General features: G+C 39.3%; 1 long non-coding RNA gene across 1 annotated transcript in view; it reads right to left on the bottom strand.

Moving 5' to 3' along the window:
- Positions 1-16,918: 16,918 nt before the first annotated feature.
- LOC117950454 overlaps positions 16,919-19,155 on the bottom strand; it is a 19,015-nt gene continuing 16,778 nt past the window's right edge. The window contains exons 2-3 of the long non-coding RNA XR_004657902.1: positions 17,378-17,380; positions 16,919-17,018 (exon numbers count right to left, since the gene is read on the bottom strand). This is a non-coding gene — a long non-coding RNA (uncharacterized LOC117950454). The remainder of the gene's footprint in view (positions 17,019-17,377; positions 17,381-19,155) is intronic.

Genomic DNA, 19,155 nt, shown 5'->3' with positions numbered 1-19,155 from the left:
AAGAACGATAGCAAATCGTAGCAACATGAAAAGCCAACAACGCAAACTAGCATTAGCGACGGGATAATAAATGTAACAGCATTCATAAATCTACCAACTAAAGTACTGTATCCAGACAATATTTTAAACTAACCATTTAGAGACCTCCTGCTGTAGCCGCTGAGTTGTAACTTTTTCAGGTGCTTCTCCTTCCGGACCAGATTCTGGGTCAAAGTGGAAAGCTTTAATGAGTGCTTGTCTACGAACCATTGGATACATCCACTGTAAACATTTGCGCATGGTGCCATGGCCGCAAGCTGGTCTATTCCACACCCCCACCTGGCCCCGCCTCGCTCCTCCTCAATAGCATTTAAACCTACATTTAGAAACGGCACGTCCTGAGCAAAGCTCATTGTGGGACTGGCACTAGTGGTTTTAATTCTGCATCAAAGCTGACTTTCAGGAAAGAGACTTCAAATACAGTTTTAGGGGACCACTGAGACCTATATAAATGCATCCAAAGAGCACCATGTCATAGGAACTTTAAATAAAGCACCATTTTAAGCCATTAAGAATTTTTTATCCAGTAATAAAATGTAAATGAATGTTGCAGTTTACCTCATGTTCATGTTCTCTAACCATTATGCTTATGGAATAATTGTTATTGGAGAGATCACAGGGAATAGTTCAGCTGCAGAAAATGATATGGTGATGAGAAACATGATGGCAATGATGATAGTGATAAGGGCAAGCAAGACAAATCGATGAAAATTAGAAGATAAAAAAATAAGAAATTATCTTTGGATGTGTTCTCTGCTCAGCAACTCCTGGCTCGGACTGCATATTGTGCATTGATGAGGTTTTGAGGAACTGCTGAAGGCCTTTAGTTTATTAACATGGAGGAGGGAGCAACACAAAGTTTTCCCAATTAAAATGAAGATGAATTACAGCAGCAGATCCCCTGGTGAGGGTCTACTTTTGTCTCTAGATCTGCCATACAGACAGGTCATTAAGCAGGAAAGGCTGCTCCGGTCCCGCGGCGGCATCACAGCCTGAACACATCCCACCCCTGTCAGAGCACTGCGTACTGTACACCAGAGCCACCAAGCTGCGCAGGGCGGAAAAGGCTCAGAGTGTTTGATGTGGTGGAGTTACTGACATGCATAAATCACGTTGCAGTATGCTACATTGTGAAAACCTTTATCCCCAATGGTTTCCTGCAGACACATTCACTTAATTTGTTATTTTGACCAATGGAGAAGAAGTTTCCTAATTTACAGAGAACTGAAGAATCAAGTCAAGTCAAGTCAAGTTTATTTCATCCATAAAAATGGAAATTACAGTGCTCACACTCGCCATCTTATCCATAAAAACTAGAGAATTTAAATACAATACCACAAATACACTACAATATTATACATAAATACAATAAAAAATAAAAAAATAAAAACTCATACAAATGTACGTTTAAAGTGCTTGTTGTGCTGCCTAATAGCCTGAGGGAATAAAGAAAGAGCATACCGCCCAGTTTGTGTCACAGGAGGTCTTTGCCTACCACCACGCTCTATGACCCTGCCGGATAGATTACCATGAAGAGGGTAACCCGGGTCCCTCGTTATTTTCTGAGTCATTTTTACCAGATGATCGTCATATACCTGATCCACTGTATTTAACTCTCCCACCATTTTCCCAGCCCTTTTAGTCACTCTATCAATTCTGGCCTTCTCAGTTAACCCAGCATCTATTAAATTAAATTGAAGTTTAACATCAAAACCCAAAAGATCAGATTTCTGAAGTTGGTAAGTTTCTTAAGACCTACTTTATGTCATTTGGTATGAATTACAAGGAAAGTGAAACTGAAACACTGTTCCATCTGATACTACTTCTTCCAATTCTTAACTGTTTCCAATGATTACTAAAAAAAGAGAGTGCAGGCTACATGAGCATGCAAGAATGTAAAATGTGTCTACAAGCAAGTTGGTCATTGAAGATATAAGCATTAAAGTTTCCAATAACAGAAAACGATTGAATACTAACAGTATTTTCTTGGAATTTCAAATTTGCTAGTCTATTAATTAATAATTAGTAGATAATTACATAGTTCTTTCTAGGAATGAGGTTTACTGTGTGAGGTATTTGGATATGCAGAAGTTGATCATCTTAAAAAGCAAAGTCATTTGCTTATTTTCTCAATAAAGAACATTTTTATTTGCACCTTCTTACAAATGCTTAACAATAATATTCAACATGCCATTTAAAAGATATATTATTAAACCAGTAGTAATGATACTGACCTTTATTTGCAGTGTGCTTCATAGAAGTTAAAAGGAGCAATACATATCCCAGACATAATTTGGACAATACAAAGTAAAAGTGTTTTGATCATATGAAATGTTCCAAATGTAACAACTACATCCATAACAGACAGAAAACAGAGTTTTAGTGGAAATGTAATGGAAGTCGTCACTGAGCTAGCCAGATTATGTAAAAACACGGCGGGGGATCCAGAGTTTAAGTCCATATCTGGAGATGACTATTTCTATTTACCACTGGAAAATATGATGATTGGGTAAATTTGACAAAGTGATTTGATCGCCGTCACTCAGCCATCAGTTTTTCCAGCTCAAACATGTCCGACGAATTTTCATATAATGGATAATTACTGCTGTAATTGTCTTTGTGCATCACAAGAGCCTTTTGTGTCTTTTTTATGTCTCTTTCATCACTCTGCGTGGTGCCACTCTGATCCCTTCATCTAATGGAGCACAAAGCTATAGGAAGAGAGAGACCGCAAATCATCTGCTCTTATCTCCCCTGGGGCTCAGCATTACAGCATAAGACATGCACAAAACATGCACACACACAGAGTTATTTACATAAATGTATCTTAAGTCTGATTCCACCCCCTCCCCCCTCCTCCTATTCCAATATTTAGCAGCAAAGTTTCCAAAAAGTTCTTTTTCCAGTCAGCCAGACACTCAGTGAGCTATAGTGAGCTATAGGCCGTTTACTCTATTATTGTCTCTGACCGCTGACACCAAATCAAATGGAAAACTACACACACACACACACAAACACACAAAAACACACACCTGTAGCCGGGGGAGACACTGCCCTGATATGAGATCCACATCGGGTCAGCAGCTTGGCTCTTTTAAATGGATAGGTTTTGTCTTGGTGGCCCACTCCTCTTCCCTGAGGGAATACAACCTCTGTCTGGTCTGGTCTGGTCTGGTCTGGTTTAGAGACGCAGTGCAGTCTGTAAAACACTTTAAAAGCACCTAGTCGTAGTAATCTGTAGGGAGTAACTGGGTTTGTCTGGAGTGAGCGTGGGTAACAGATGTGTTAGATGTGCAATGGGATGTGTGTGTGTTTATTAATAAAGCCACATGAAATAAACTTCAAAGAATTAGGTCATTTTGTAAAATAATTTCGACTCGATGACACTAAGTTGTTTTATTTTCATGTACAACTGAAACATTTGCTTCAGTAACTGAAGTTACCATTAAGCCCGTCAAGCTTTGCAGTTCCCAATGATGGTGGCAATTTGACCTTCAAAATTCTTAGTTAATTTTGAAACAACAGATCCTTAAATTCAAATACAAGGTAGACAAAAGCCCTTTTTTAAGGGGAATTTAGACCAGGGCAAAACAAATTGTTCACGCTGCAAATTCACTCTGTCACATTGACTTTGTATGTGATCGCTCCACCAAATTTTGTCAGCTATAGCTAGTATTAGCTCAATGAGTGGGTTGAAATCTCCCTTTCCTGCTGAATATTTACGGTTTTTAATATGCCCTTGATGACTAAAATGAGACTAAAGCCAAATGTTGCCGAAAAATCATCAGCAAGTATGATAAGTATGGTAAGGTAAAATGTAAGACTAGACTCTTGTTTAATTATAGCATATCCCTGTTTGGATGCTTATCCTTGTTTATAGTTTATAACAGTGTATTTCTCTTTTACCCTTAAAAAAGCTTCTTTTACGTTGAAGTCTTACTACTGTGTTTGCCGAACGTAACGCTCCTTAGTTAAAAGTTCATTGGGGATGGCTGAAGTGTAAATGTCCCCAAATCCAACAAAAAGCAGAACAGAGCTGCTATCGTGAATCTAAACCCTAATAACTTCCAGTGTTTGGTTCCTTCCTTCTTGTATTTTTGGACCATGAACACCACTTCATTATGCGGAGGAACCAAAAGATCAACAGACCTGCTGTGCTTAGTTACTGTTGCTAAGCTATGATTGCACAATTGCTCTTCTGGGCAAGGGGGTTTAGCAAATGATCAATAGATAGAAAGTAATAAGTTATTACATTGTCAGTATATATCCTAAAGCAAGCTTAGATTTCATGTGTTGAGGGATTACTAATTTCAAGCAGCGCTCTGCTTATTAATTATCACATCTGTCAGGGGAGAAACCAGCCTGGTGTGCTTTGGAATGTGATCAGCTGGGATTTTGGGTCTGCACATAGTGTGGGATAGTTGACTAAAAGGTGACAGGTGACCTTAGGGAAAATAGCTAGGGAAAAGATGGACAAACTTTACAGGAGTAGCAGAATACAAAATGTGTCTGCATGTGTTCTCACGTGTGACATTTGAGTGCGATTGACTGGCAAAACTGTTGAGGAGAAATGAAACCTCTCCACGTGTGAGTGCTGCACAGCCGTCTGAAATGTGATAGAAGTAATTATGGCAGTCAGCGGTGCATGTAGAAAACGCAGATAACGACGTCTCTCTGAGAGAACTCTTCAGCGGTGGCTTTGCCCGTCTGTCGTGCACAATTACAGGCTGAGGAGAAAGCCTGACACTTCTTCAGTGAACCACTTTAATGTACATAACTACTTCTGGCTCAGACACATTATGTACCTTGGTATTCATATTTCATTTACATAAAATGATATATTTTAAAATGGCAAGAGGAGTCTTCTGCAGTTGTTAACATATTTTACTGTCTAATGTTATACTTTCAGTAACCTTACTTCTTCTCAAACCTTTATTAATCTGTAACTACTTATACTTCTGCACTCTGACAGTTTGCATCCTTTTTTTTTTTTAAACATTGCATATTACTTTTAGTAATGTGGACAATTAGGCAACTGCCATTGGGCTTTTAATTGATGTTCTTTTCCAACAGTTGATTATGCTTAAATTCTCCAAAGCACCCTGGACTTTAATTTGATTTTTTTTTTTGGTCCAATGGCCAAACCATTCCAGATTCCTTTTGTGTCTGCAGTTGACACCTAATATCCACTGCTTATTATATTGTATTCTGCATGCAGGATAAGTAACTATTGGCAAGTTGCAGACAATGAAAGAAGGCAAAGGCAGCAAAATACGAACCCAATGAATAAGTCAGTATGTCAGTTATAACTATAACTATGGATCCCACGTAACTTCCGGGCAAGTCCCCGCTCTACAAAGCAGTCAGACTGATTGGGGTTAGGCATTGACATTGAGTGTTTAAGGTTAGGACAGCCGATTGGACAGGGGAAAGGACCTGAACAAATCGGGTTATGTTACCTTGCGTAAGCATGGATGCCTGGCCTATAGTAGCACGTGAATGCTATTGAAGGGCGGGTCTTTCCTTGAAGTCGTGTGGGTTCCATAATAACACATCAGTTACTCATCAACTATGTGTGATTTCTGCGAGCCAGCTCCAGTGTGGGACTGCTTATTTAGCCTTGAAACTGCAGGGAGTTTGTAGGAGTTCTGCAGGAGTAATGACAATTATTGAAACAGATGGTGTGTATGTAATGGCTGATGTTTCTACCTGCGTATTCTCCCACCTGGGAGCCAGCATCACATTATTGCAATTTACTAAGGCACAACCATGCAGCTGAAATTAAACACAAAAGCAAGTCAACAAAATGTACACCACAAGGTGGTTTGATAAGATTCAGCTGTCCGTGTCTCACCGTGTTTTACTTCTGAGTTTAGCTTGTTTCTTGTTTCTATTTCCTTCCCTTGTCTCTTTAATTTTAATTTAGTAATTTCAAACATAAATACTGCTGAACTACCATTTCTCTCTTCATTGTCAATTTCAGTAAAGATTTGAGTAATACTCCAGGAATGAAATATCACCCAACAGTAACAACATTCTTATAACAATTAATCCCATAAACTTAATAGATAAAACAAAGAAAGTCAACAGCAACATTACTTTGATTTTATATATCTAAAACAAAGACATTAAATGACACTTTGTCATGGTGCTTTCTTGGGGTTTAAAAAAAAAGGTAAATATTTGCAATGGGCTGGCAAACTGTGCAGGCATAGTCATAACATGTAAGGAAATAAGTGACTGTTGTGTTTAACATGGTTTTGGTAAAGTATGAAGATGAGTTTGTCCTCATGACTTAATGAGAAAGTAAATTACTGCATCAAACCAACTGTAAAGATCTCCATTCGAACCTGATAGTACAGGAAAGACATTACATCATCATCACTGTGTCACCTGGTCTCTTCTGCTCAGAGGATGGGCTCTTAATCTTAGCTGCACGCCAGCCTTCAGGATAATAAGTTGCACCCACACACGCCATTTGTTCTTGCCCTTTGTCTGAGTCCACAGCTGAAGGAGGAAGCGGGTAAGGCTTTATGGAATAATGGAGCTTTGGACGCTAAATGATGAATTATTACAGCAATTCCATAATGGAGATCTAATGGGGCTCAGGCGGCATGGCAGCCGCATTACACGTCCATTCTTTCTCGGGCTGTCCTTCCTGCCCTTCATCCACAGATGTTCCTTTCAGTCTTTCTGCATATCTCTCTCTCAGTTTTTATTCTTCCATCATTCTGTCTAGCCATCTCAGCCTCCTCCACATTATCAGTGTTTCATTAATAAGGAAGAGATAAACAAGTAACAGATACAAGAAACAAACTTTTTTCCCCAGTGCAGGAGACTCAGGCGAACCATTGCGCCTGTTATGACAGAATCTGCACTACGTACTGCAATAAGTGCCCAATGACAATGTAAAGTTCATCAAGAGCAACAGAAGGCATCATTCCTCAACTGTTTTCAAGGGCTTAGTAGGTAGTAAGTGAAGTGAAATCAGTGGAGTGCCCTTTTAAAGTCTCCAAAACACAGCATACTCGAGTCCAGGCCTACACACGGTACAAGCCGATAGCTGTGGGTGATATGATAAGGAGATTGAATATAAGCTAAGAGAAAGATAACATTGTTTGCAAGAAGTTTCTCAATTTTGCTGATTTTGTCTTAATTTTTGTAGGCTGGACAGCGTTCTGGAAAATGTAAATCAAAGGCACATTTATAAAACACAATTTTTATTATTAAGCAATGAATTTTATCACCGTTTTTCTTTACATTTGAGCAATCATTTTCCTGTTAATGTTTAACTTGAAACCTGAATTGTGAAGCACTTTGTAAAGTCTGTTTCAACATGAGTGCTCTGAATAAATCATTGATTGTCCTTCTGGCATTTCATAACGATGATTGAGAATTTACAGCGATGATGGTTTACAGAAACTTGATGAATTAGTGCTACGGACGCTACGGACGTGCGCAATGACAGCTGCTCTGCCACCATTGTAGAACCTCACCAATGCAACGCAGTTGATGAAATTGCACTCTTTGCCATTTTTCTCATTGACGGTCTAAGGACTGGTGAAGCGGGCACATAGTATGAATGCAAACGGATGTTTAATGGAGTTTCTGCATCTATTTATCGATAACTGTGGGAGTGGAAATGAGGCTTGTGCATTTGCACCCAGCTGCACAATGATTGAGATATAGAAAACATAAATCCGATGTGTGTGAGCCTTTATCAGTCATGCATGTAGTATGCAGTATGCATATTTTTGTCTTTCTGCGTACACAGCTGTAGTTGTGAATCTACACAGTTTTGTGCATCTGGCCCATAGATTCCACCGTCCTTGCTATCTTTACATTTTTGACTACAGTGGAAATAAGTCTTCAATTTTATGGTGTTATACTGGACGTTTTGTAGTTGCTTATGATTTAATGTCCTCCTACCAAGAGAAATAGGTTTGTTTGTAGTGTAACCAGCCACAAAAAAGTCTTGAGGTCTAACAACAGCCAAGATTATAAACAAACAAAACCATCACACTTAAGGAGGAAAAAAGGTTTTAACACATAGAGCCTAATCTGCATCAGACTTTAGTTCTTTTGAAGAATCTTAAAAACACAAAAACAGATATTTAATTCGGCAGATGTGCCGGCTTTGCTCCAGCTTGTGCCTGCCTCCCGCAGAGCCCAGAGCAATTTTCTGTAAGTATATTCCAGCTTTTGCTTTGTCATTGTGGTTATCACCATTTCTTAATTACTCAAATCTTCTTCGGTTAAGTTTCAAAAGTCTGTTGCTACTTTAAAATATGTAAAACCTAAATGTTCAATGTGTCAATATATTTCTCCTGAGAAACAGCTACAAACAACATTAAGAACTGGGTAGCCCATACCTTGACTTCATGAGACTTCGTGAGACTTTTTGAGAAAATCACATTTACAAAAATTGATGTATGATGTAAAATGTCATGTGTATTTTACATTATAAGATGTTCAATCATGAGTAAAAACAATAAGGTAAAAAAAATAATAACTGACTGACAAGCTCACTGCAGTCTTTTGTCATTTGCGGCTTCATTTCAAATATAAGGTGGTGATGACACATGCTATGACTTGATGTGACAGGAATGTCATGTTGGTATGAGGAGCTCAGGCTGACTGAGTGTCACAGACACATGTAAGAACAATAATGCTTCAAGCAGCAGCAACCAGGATACAGTGTAGCAATTTCGTTGAAGAGAACAACCATCATCTTAAAAAAGAGAATTCCAGACAACATTTATGTTAATCTTGATGGCTATAAATATGCAAGTACTTTTGATTGAAAACCCGACCCAAATAGGTGTCGGCAACATGTAGTATCTGCAGCTACATGTACAAGCTTGGCCAAAGTATCGGGTATCACAAGTAGACCACACATTCTAAGTTTCAAGTAAATCTGATGATGTTTGTCATTAGGCTGATTTCCTGTTGCCAGCAGGGGCGCCATGACAAAGAGTTAAAGTTGGCCTTTATATGACTCTTGTTGTCTGTGGGAAATTTCAAGCAGATATGACAATGTACACGGTAGTTACAGCCACTTTCTCGTTCATTGCCAAACATTCGAAATGGCCGACACACTCACACCATACGCCCACATGCTGGAGAACGGCGGACCCATTGCAGAGGCGAGAAAAAAACCAAACCAAAACAGCCCAGGGAGGGCGGAGGGGGTCAGGAGGAGGGACAAAATAAATCAACTCCAGAGGGGCAAGGGAAGGCACCAAAAAGGGAAACAAAAACACAAAGGAGTCCAGCAAACAAGTGGGCAAAACACGTTTAATACAAAAATAAGGAACAAGTAAAATAGAAAGCACAGACTAAATACACAGGGTTAATGAGAAAACAAGGAACAGGTGACACTCGGGCTGGGGGACAGGTGCAACACAATAGGAATGGGTGGAGTAATTTCAAAAAGGCAGGAAAACTCAGGAAGTAAAACTAGACACGACAAGACAGAAAACAAGACTGTCAAAATAAAACATACTTCTTTTGCATCTGTGATTGGTCCCCTGTCTTGTGTCCGCCTGTGTGTGTGTGTGTGTGTGTGTGTGTGTGTGTGTGTGTGTGTGTGTGTCGGTTTATGTATGTGTTTTTATACGCCTGTTTCTGCATGTATTATTTGGAACCTGTGGAAATCACTCTCTTTTGTTCCTCCCCCTCCAGTGTTTCCTCTCTGTATGTTTTGGCCCTGGGACACGTTTTTATGTTCCAGAATTTTGCCTGTTTGTTTGGGATTTTTCTTAATTTGTAGAATGAAAATCAAAAAAAATTTGATCACAAAAAAAAATATATATATATATAGTCTATCCCTGTATTCCTAATTAATTAAGCATTTTTAAAGTGTGTTAAAGCTGCAGAGGGTAGAATGGAAAACTGCCAGAATTAGGAGTAAAGACACCTATTCCTGCAGGTCTCCCTATCCGTCGCAAGGGCAATGCGTACGCAGAACAGTCAAAAGGAATGCACCAATCTCTCACATCCTCTTTCTGACAGATTTCACATAGATTAACATGTTACTACACAGCCTCTAAAGAAATGTCTACAGTTCCACAGACATTCAAACTTCTTTAAATGTATTGACTTATTATACAGAAGGATGGCGTGGACACCCGAAAAGTAAGTAAACAAAAGGTAAGGGTACTTTATTGTCACACACACGTACATGTAGGGTTATTCATTCTCTGCATTTAACCCATCCCTCAAGGGAGTAGTGGGCAGCCATTTAGAGCGCCCGGCGACCAACTCCAGATCTGAGCCAGTGCCTTGATCAAGGGCACTGACTGGAGAACCTAGTACATGTTTTTTGATGGTGGGGGAAAACTGGAGCACCCGGAGGAAACCCACACAAACATGGGAAGAACATAAAAACTCCACACAGAAAAGGCCACAATTATAAGGTTGTTTCCTTTTGTGCGCCATGTAAAAAAGAAAATAAATCCATGATCCCTGCTGAAAATATTTGATTCACTGATTACATAGCTTTTTGTTTAGTTGTTTGGTGCAAGGTGTCTGCTGAGGGTATAATTACAGAGACAGATTAATATAAGGGTGTAATTACCTCTAGAGAAGGTCCACCGCAACTGTGCTCCACAAAAGTGTGTGTGTGTGTGTGTGTGTGTCTGTAACTGAATTAGGGGTTGTGGCAGAGAGGCTGTAACCTGCGTGCATCAGTATAGGTACAGAGCTGGAAGTCTTTTTTTACATACTGTACAATAATGGTTGTTTGATTAGATGAGGCGGATGAGCCTGACCTTTCATTTTTTGTATGAGAGCTGTGATGAGGCTGCTGCCATACTGTGGAGAAGCTGTGACACATGAATGCGTGCAGACAAATCACTAAATAACACTTTTTTTTTTAGGGACGGAATTAACAATGAAGATAAACATGTGGGGATTTTTAACCTTAGGACAGCGTCAAGCTAGCAGTTTCTTCCTGCTTTTAGTCTTCATGGGAAGCTCCATGCTAGATATTATTTGTATTTATTTGCCTTTATTTAACCAGGAGAAGACTTAAAAATCTCTTTTTAAAAAGTGTCCTGGCCAAGACAGGTAGCAGTATAACCACTGACCAATGAGACCAGCTCAGTAAGTCTCATGAATTTCTGTAACTTGTTCCATGTAGAGGGAACAGCAAACTTAAACACCTTTTCCCCCAGCTCAGATATACTGTATGTGTAGAGACAGTGGTATCAATCTTTTTATCTAATTGTCTAAAAACATGAAAAAGCCAAATGCCAAACTATTTCTTTAAGGAATGTGATCCTGTTAAGGCAAGCCAGATTCGGCCATTGTAGAATCAGAGAAAAAACACAGCACCGCTCTCTTTGACGGGCATTCCGATTCCAGCTAGACACAGCTAGACACAGATATAGAAAAGAGAGTGAGAGATGAAGATTGTGAGATGTCAGATGATTGGGGAGTAGAGGGGGTTGGGGTGGCTATTTAAATGCACTCTCGACCTTTCAAAGCAAGACATTATGGAGCACTTACCCATGCCAAACAACACTGTAATAACATTTTTCAGACAGCTCTGGGTGACCTGCAGGGATGTGCAATACGCATTGCCCTGTTGTGTATTTGTGTATCTATATGTGTGAACTTGAACACAAGGTTTAACCAACATTAATGCATTAGACCATGTGTCTAGAGTGCTCGCTCACAATATTTGTGCCACAAAACAAATCGCAAAAGACATTTTTAAAAGTATCCTTATCTTGAAAAAAAAAAATGTTTTATTTATATATGGAAGTACAAAGTGCAATTACCATGTACCTGAAATGTGCCTCCACATAATCATTGCTCATCTCATTATTATGCTCATAAAACAACTCAACTGTCTCTACTTTCTCACCACTTATAATGCCTCCTCTGTGCCTCTGGCCCAAACTAACAATTGCAAATTTTAATAAGAGGGTAACCCGAGTCCTCTGTTACTAAATCGGGACACAATGGATCCTTTTAATTTTACAAATATTGAATAATGAGTTTTAGGTTGTGTTTCCACTGCCACTGAATATCTAGTGTTTAAAGGGGGGGGGGGGTTCAGCTGTGATCTCGTCTGCAGTGCTGACTGATTCCTTTGCAGCAAAGAGAGAAATCCCAGACTAAAGCACTGTGCAAATAAGCCCAAGGATATAGAGAAAAGAGACAAGGTGAAAACTAATCCGTAAAGGCGACCACAGAGGTTCCTCTCCGACTTACAGGGTCTAGATATCCTTCTCCCTCTCACTTTGCAGGAGGCAGAGGACTTACTGTGTTTACCTGTCAGCAGAGCATCAGATAGGCTCATCTGTTTTTTGTCCTGCTCTCCAACAGTGCCATAACAAACCTCTGTGGGCCAATTAAAGCAGCTATAATGGCTCTGATTGAATCACTGAGCTTTGATGCGACAAGGAACAGCACATGCCATTGTAAATATTGTATTACTGACATACAGTACAAATTACTGATGTATCATAAACTTCGTTAGAACTTGTTTTCTCTCATTGAATTTGCGACAACTGTACACCAAATTGTTCATGTTTTGTTCTTTGTTAAAACAAAACAAAATCTACATTCTAGGGCATGAATCGAGTCGATGATTATAATAGGGAAATAGCAGTTTAAGCAGAACAGCTGATTCCATCACTTGATGAGCTGTCGTCAAAACACTGAAATAGCTGTTGGGGTCGGAAAATCAATGAAATTGTGAATTAATGTTTCAGCAGAGAGAAATTCCCCAATACAAAGAGGCTTTCTCCGTTTATCTCAGCAGTGTTTGCCTCAGCTTACACAGTTCCTTCCTGAATGTCATTAAAGCCAGCAGTTGCTCCTCACTCACTGACAAGCTACCATCCAAGTGTTTATTTTTTCATTAGAAGGCAATATGGGGAATTGCTTTGTTAATATGTGGCCTGTTTTGTCATAAATGTTTTATGTTTTGCAATAAGATGCATACACTGTTTAAAGTAGAAGCTTACGCCTAAAACGCACCAAGTAGCGATGGGTGCTGCCTGTGGCGAGCTGCCATGCAATGTCTGCTCCGAGCACAGAGCTGCGGCCAAACTAACTAGTAAACTAGTTTAGAACTAAACTAGCTGTTAATAGTTTAACCTTTGGCGGCAAAAGAATACCCACAGTTAATCAGTAAACTGTTCTGTGGCTTTACCAAAGTTGAACATACCACATAAATTTACTTAGGGTTTGATTAGATAGGGTTAGGATAAATAGATTATTGATTGTGGTAATACCATCGAAACAAATGGATTCATGCTTTCGTCAGTGTTACCGATTAGAAAGCAATAGTTTGACACGGGAATTGACATTAGGGAAATATAACGTGTTAATCAGTGGGCTTTGGAGGTGTTGGCGTTTCCCATTTCCAGTTGTTGTTGTGCTTAGCTATAAGGCTGCGGCTTCAACACACACACACACACACACTCTTTAGGTGAGAGTAGTGATAGTAACACTAGTATGAGGTGGACGCCGCAATTATGGGTCACTTAACACATTTTATCGCCACTATATTTGCCACTATATTTGCCAACACTCTTTTTACAATTTTCAGTTAAGTATTTAATCACATGTATGCTAAAACATTTGATTAAAAATATAAAAAATACTGTTTCATTTTGAATGATTTAAATGGTATTATGTAATTCGGAACGGTTACTGTTCTGACGTTCTGTCGTCTTTTTATTTAAATTTTTTAAATAATCTCACTTTCCTGGTCTAATCGTCACAGTCTGCGTTGGCTGCTCCAAACCAGAATGATATTAGACTTTTAGAGATAACAAGGTTTCCATTCTTCTCTCCTAAATCTTCGGCGGTGTAATCAGACAGGTAATGGAGAAGAGAGCAGCACCGGGCCCATTGTTCTTAATCACAAGAGTCATAACAATGCAAAAACTGATCCTTTGGTGACTCACATGCCTAAAAGACTGAATTTAAACCAGCTAGCAAATTCAGATGATGATACACACATCTTAAATCGCAGGAGGAGGAGGAATGTTATGTGTCAATGAATTAATAAAAGGGGTTATAAAATTTGGAATGAGGGAGTGATGAAGCTTTTGGCCTCCCTCCCCTCCACCTCTTGCTCACCTACTTTAAAGCCAGTCCACCCACTCCTCTTCCCTCTCATCAAATGGCAATGTCTGCCTTTCTCCGTCTAGTTTAGTGTCTCTCTGTCTTGCTCTTTCATTTTCCTTCACCCCATTGCTCTTCTACCCTCATCCCCCCCCCCCTCGCCCCCCAACTTGCGTCTGTCAGTCTCATCTTTTCCTCCTCTTATCAGTCAGGCAGTGAAGCGTGAGAAAGCTTTCTGCAGCTAAGACAACAGCAGGGGAGCGCAAGGCAATGAAATGCAGGGAAGTGAGACTTAAGAGACTCCAGAGGAACAGCATTTAGGGCTTTAGACAGTTATAAAAGAGAATATGTAGATTTAAGGCCTAAAGATGGATGTTACAAGCTGAGCACGATCTGAGAGCGCTACAACAGAAACAACACCTTGTTTCAATATTGAGGATTAAACTCCATTTCATGATACAAGATAAACAAGCCAGTGTAAATTCATAAATAAAGTCATGCAAAATTGGAAAAAAAATCATGTCATCTTAATTGTGATATTGTATAAAAGCTGGACCTAATTTGCCCGATAAAAGAATATGGTCAATGACTATGGTCCAGAGTCAGAGCACTTTACATAATTAAATAACAGTATGTTTGTGTGCAGGAAGGCATTTAAAAGACATTCATTAAACCTTTACAACGAGTGCAAATGAACAATCAACACAGTTCATAAAGTATGACGATTTGGAGGACACACTAAATACACACAGCCAAGAGACACCACTACACTGTACAAATAAAAATCTATTAAAGACAATTAGGAACTTAAGAAAGCATTGGCGGGTATTATGAAAAACAACTATGTTGTCCTAAATGGTGGAAATGACAGTTTGATAATGATATTTAGAACAATTATAAATCACAACATTAATGCAGCCATTTATAATGACCGCAAAGTTGTTTCAACGTGAGCAGCAGGTAGCCACCGAGAACCCACACAGCCACACACAGTTTTGTGCACCTTCGGGTTCTCTTTCTTTCATCCACTAATTCTTTTTGGTTTGATCCTCATTTATTGAAAATAAATGGTAAATTGTACAGTCATTATGTTAAGAATTGTTAACGCAGTACTACCAAGGCAACGGTCAACAATGAGCAAATTAGAATATTAGAATATTATGTAATTTCAACAGAATACAGTTACCCCACAGCCATGATGCAGTGAGGAGATTGTGGATATCTGTGTGTGTGTGTGTGTGTGTGTGTGTGTGTGCGCGTAGAATAGAGGTGAAATTAAAGAGGAGATTGGGAAAAGACATGAACCCAAAAAAGGAGGATGAGGTTGAGAAAGCAGAGAGATAATGCTCCCTGTGGGGGTGAGAAGGATTAGTGAGAGAGACTGGTATTGGATTCTAATGAAAATGAATCTGCCTGCAGGTATTCATCGTATCTGCAGAGAGATCATTTTACAAGCAACAAAGGAACACTGATTTAGAGCGCTTGTTTTCAACACATAAGCTACCTATTGTTGTTTTAAAGCAATTTAAAAGCTTATTACTTACTGTCTGCCCGACTTTAAGGAAAATTCCAATATATTTCATCTTGGGCCTGACTATTGCTCATGCTAACTTTACATTTGCCTACTCAGTTGTAGACCTGGAAAATCTAGACATGTGATCCCATCTGTGTTACTACAATACATTTGTGGCTCTGATCAATATTGCCATGTTGCAAAGATCAGCCATATGCCAGCTGGATACAATGGTAAGCTGTCCACACCGTGTTGGAAATTTAGTAGGGCAAGAATGCCCCAAGAAATCAAAGAATTCTCTTTAAAAAAAAAAATCGATTGGCAAAGATAGATTGAGATTTTTTTAAACATTTACCAGTTTTGGCCAATTTCCTTATCCTACATTAACCCAGCCAATCATTTCATTGTCAATTAGTTCATTAAAATTCCACTTCCGCCTCTAACACACACACTCGCACAAACAAACAGGGCGGTTACATTTAAATGCACTGATAATAGAAATAGTGTGCTTTTTATTTACTCATGCTGGCACCCCTTGTGCTGTATGCATTTTAATCTGGACTCGATTCACTTTTAAAAACAGCAACTTTATGCATTAATTACCAAAAGTCTTGTAAATGTCCAGATTTGTTTTAGAAAGTGGGGACAAAAGTTGCTCCCCAGATATTTTTTGAATTCCCTATACCATCCATATATGGTGAGAAACTGTGATTACAACCCCTACAAAGCAATCGTAGTCTTTCAAGACATTTTTGTTTTATTGGGTCACCTCTTGAGAGTAGAATCTTCATACTGGTTGTGTAGCATGCAGAGCCCTCCCTTGGTTAGAATGTGTGTGGTGTGAAGAAAAAAAAAAGAAAAAAGAGAAAGAGTAGAAAAAGGTGCTTGCCCACATTATTTTTGATAAATTAACCAATTTACTTCTCTCTCGTCCTTAAAATGGTTTTGTTTTTGGACAGGTCATGGGGTTAAATATATTGACTGAAGAGTTGGGTTCTACTGTTAAAAGAAAGTGATGGCACCAATTCCCATTAGGTCTTCGGTTCCCTGCTACATCACTGAGATCATGCCTTGGGTCACTCCGTTATTATATGATGGCCTTTGGGGAGTCCACTTTTTTTTCTTCTCCTCACCAGGGTCAATTTACAAAGCTACCTAACAGTTTAAAATGTATGCACTACACAGGATTTACCCTAATAAACTTCATAGACAGGAATTTATAAGTCAAACTGCAAACAGCCACCACCAAATAGTCTATAAACAAAGCATCAGTCTTCAAGCTTTCACATGCACAACGGTTATAGTTACTCAAGCTACTGAAGAATACCATAATTCCTCTGTTCAATTAGGCCTAAGCGATGCACCCCAAGCTTCCATCCTTAAGGGTCAATCGGCTCTTCCATTCTCTTCACTGCTGGTTGTTCCAATTTAAAACGGGAGAGATGAGCAAGAGTGGTTACGATATTGACAGGCCTCTTAAGAGCTGTTACAACCAACATCTTCAGCCAGAGAGGACATTGTTTCCTTAGCTTCTTCTTGCTTCTTCACCTCAGCGGGAGGTGTGCTTACAGGGATTAAAACTGGTGAATTGGTCGTGCTATTAACGTCCCCGCTACACAATTTCTTAGTAAAACCAAAATTAATTAAACAGCCTTGTTTTCTTTTTGTCATGGATGTATCAGCTAAACTTCCCCTAGCTCCCCCGTAGTTTCTACCCTGATTGTCTCACTCCACCACCGTCTTCTCCTGTTAAATTATACCAACAGTTGTATTTGGAAGATTAGTTAAATATAAATGTCAGTGGTGGTAAAATATCAAGGGGAAAAAAAGAGATGTATATCTTCGTCTTGAGGAAGGATTCCTTATTGAAAAAGCTATGAAATTATGTTTCAAGCTGTTTTAAGGCACTGTAGCACAATATGTAAGGTGCTGTCTCAAAAGATGGACCTAAAAATTGAGTATGAATATTGACAATGTTGCACTGTGATTATAATGAGTAAGGGACATTGTTGAGAGGAGATGAAGAGAGTGATCTCAAATGGACCTATGACTTTGAATTATGATCTTAGTCATACAAATGGAAAAACTTGAGGACTGACTCAATCACAAGGTTTCTGTCCATTAGGGACCCCTTCCTTGCCAACCTGGAAGAGGCCAGTGTGGGATGATTCTTCCAAAGCCTCCACCAGATACTCTTTAGTGTAGCAATGCTAAGCACTTTACTGAAGTTGCAGCTCTTTGACGCCATTTACCATAGTTCAAATGTTTGCATGGGAGCGGCCTCTAGCTCATCCAGTTAGAGCGTGCAACCCATGTAGGCTGAGGCCTTTACAGCGGCCCAGGTTTGAATCCAACCTGCAGCCCTTTGTTGTGTGTCATTCCCCATCTCTCTCCCAACTTCCCCGTCTATCTACTGTCATTCTAAAATAAAGGGAAAAGCCCCCAAAAAATAACCATTAAAAATTTTGCATGAACATAGGACTTTGGGAACTTGGCCTGTTATTGACTGTTTGCTTGGTGGATTGCTATGCTTTCTTACCGTTTGTTATATTTAAAATTCTGACAAATACAATGTGAAGAAGAAAAAAAAAAGTTGTCTACATCCAGTTTTTTTTTTTTAAACGCTACGTCCCCGCAGGAGCTGTAGGCTATGTTAGCAATGTCTAGCTACATACAGTATAATCTATATATATATATATGTGTGTGTGTGTGTGTGTGTGTAAAGAATCCATAAAGAGCAGATCTAGCAACGTCTCAAGTGGTCAGTTTGAATGATAGTGTAGACCGCTTGTGCAGCATGTATAACTGCACAAATCCACAATATCCTCCTTTCTGGGTATTTGTTCTGAGATGGGATTCTGTGGAAACACAGCCCAGACTGGTCCCTTTGGTTTGTGTATTCAATTGAACAACTAACTGACATTTTGGCTACAGTGTGGTAAAAAGCTGAGCTGACTCATTCACAGACAGTGGAAGGCAGCTTCGTTTTGCCCTCCAGGTGGGATGTCAGGTGACTACGAATAGGAGTCGTGTTAAGTTATACCTGACAAAGAGCCAACATTTTTGGATATTGCTGCTTCTTACAAAAGCTTTTAAATTACAAAACAACGGGGGACTTTTTATTGTGCCGAGTAAAGGAAATTATACCAGTACCAATAGTTACTCCAGCACCGACACAGCGCTGTGGAGATATGTCTGTCAATGTGAAACTAATAGTAATAACAGATATTGCGACATAAGAATTGTCTATTTGCAAATGCGGACGGAATTGTTATTGTCTACCGGCGGCTGCCTTTTCAAGGTAATTTGGACAGCCGGTGATGTAAGAGCAGAAAGCACCGGAACAAAAACAGCAACACCAACAGTATGTTAATATCTTCAAAAACACACAATTTAAACTCTGTGGTTTCTGTGACATGATAAATACTTTGAATGAGCACTGTACACTCACCGGCCACTTTATTAGGTACACCTGTCCAACTGCTCGTTAACACTTAATTTCTAAGCAGCCAATC

This window comes from Etheostoma cragini, chromosome 9 (genome assembly GCF_013103735.1).
Source record: "Etheostoma cragini isolate CJK2018 chromosome 9, CSU_Ecrag_1.0, whole genome shotgun sequence".
NCBI classification, from domain to species: domain Eukaryota; kingdom Metazoa; phylum Chordata; class Actinopteri; order Perciformes; family Percidae; genus Etheostoma; species Etheostoma cragini.
The sequence above is the reverse complement of the archived record's forward strand: the minus strand, read 5'-3'. Positions and strand labels throughout refer to the sequence as shown.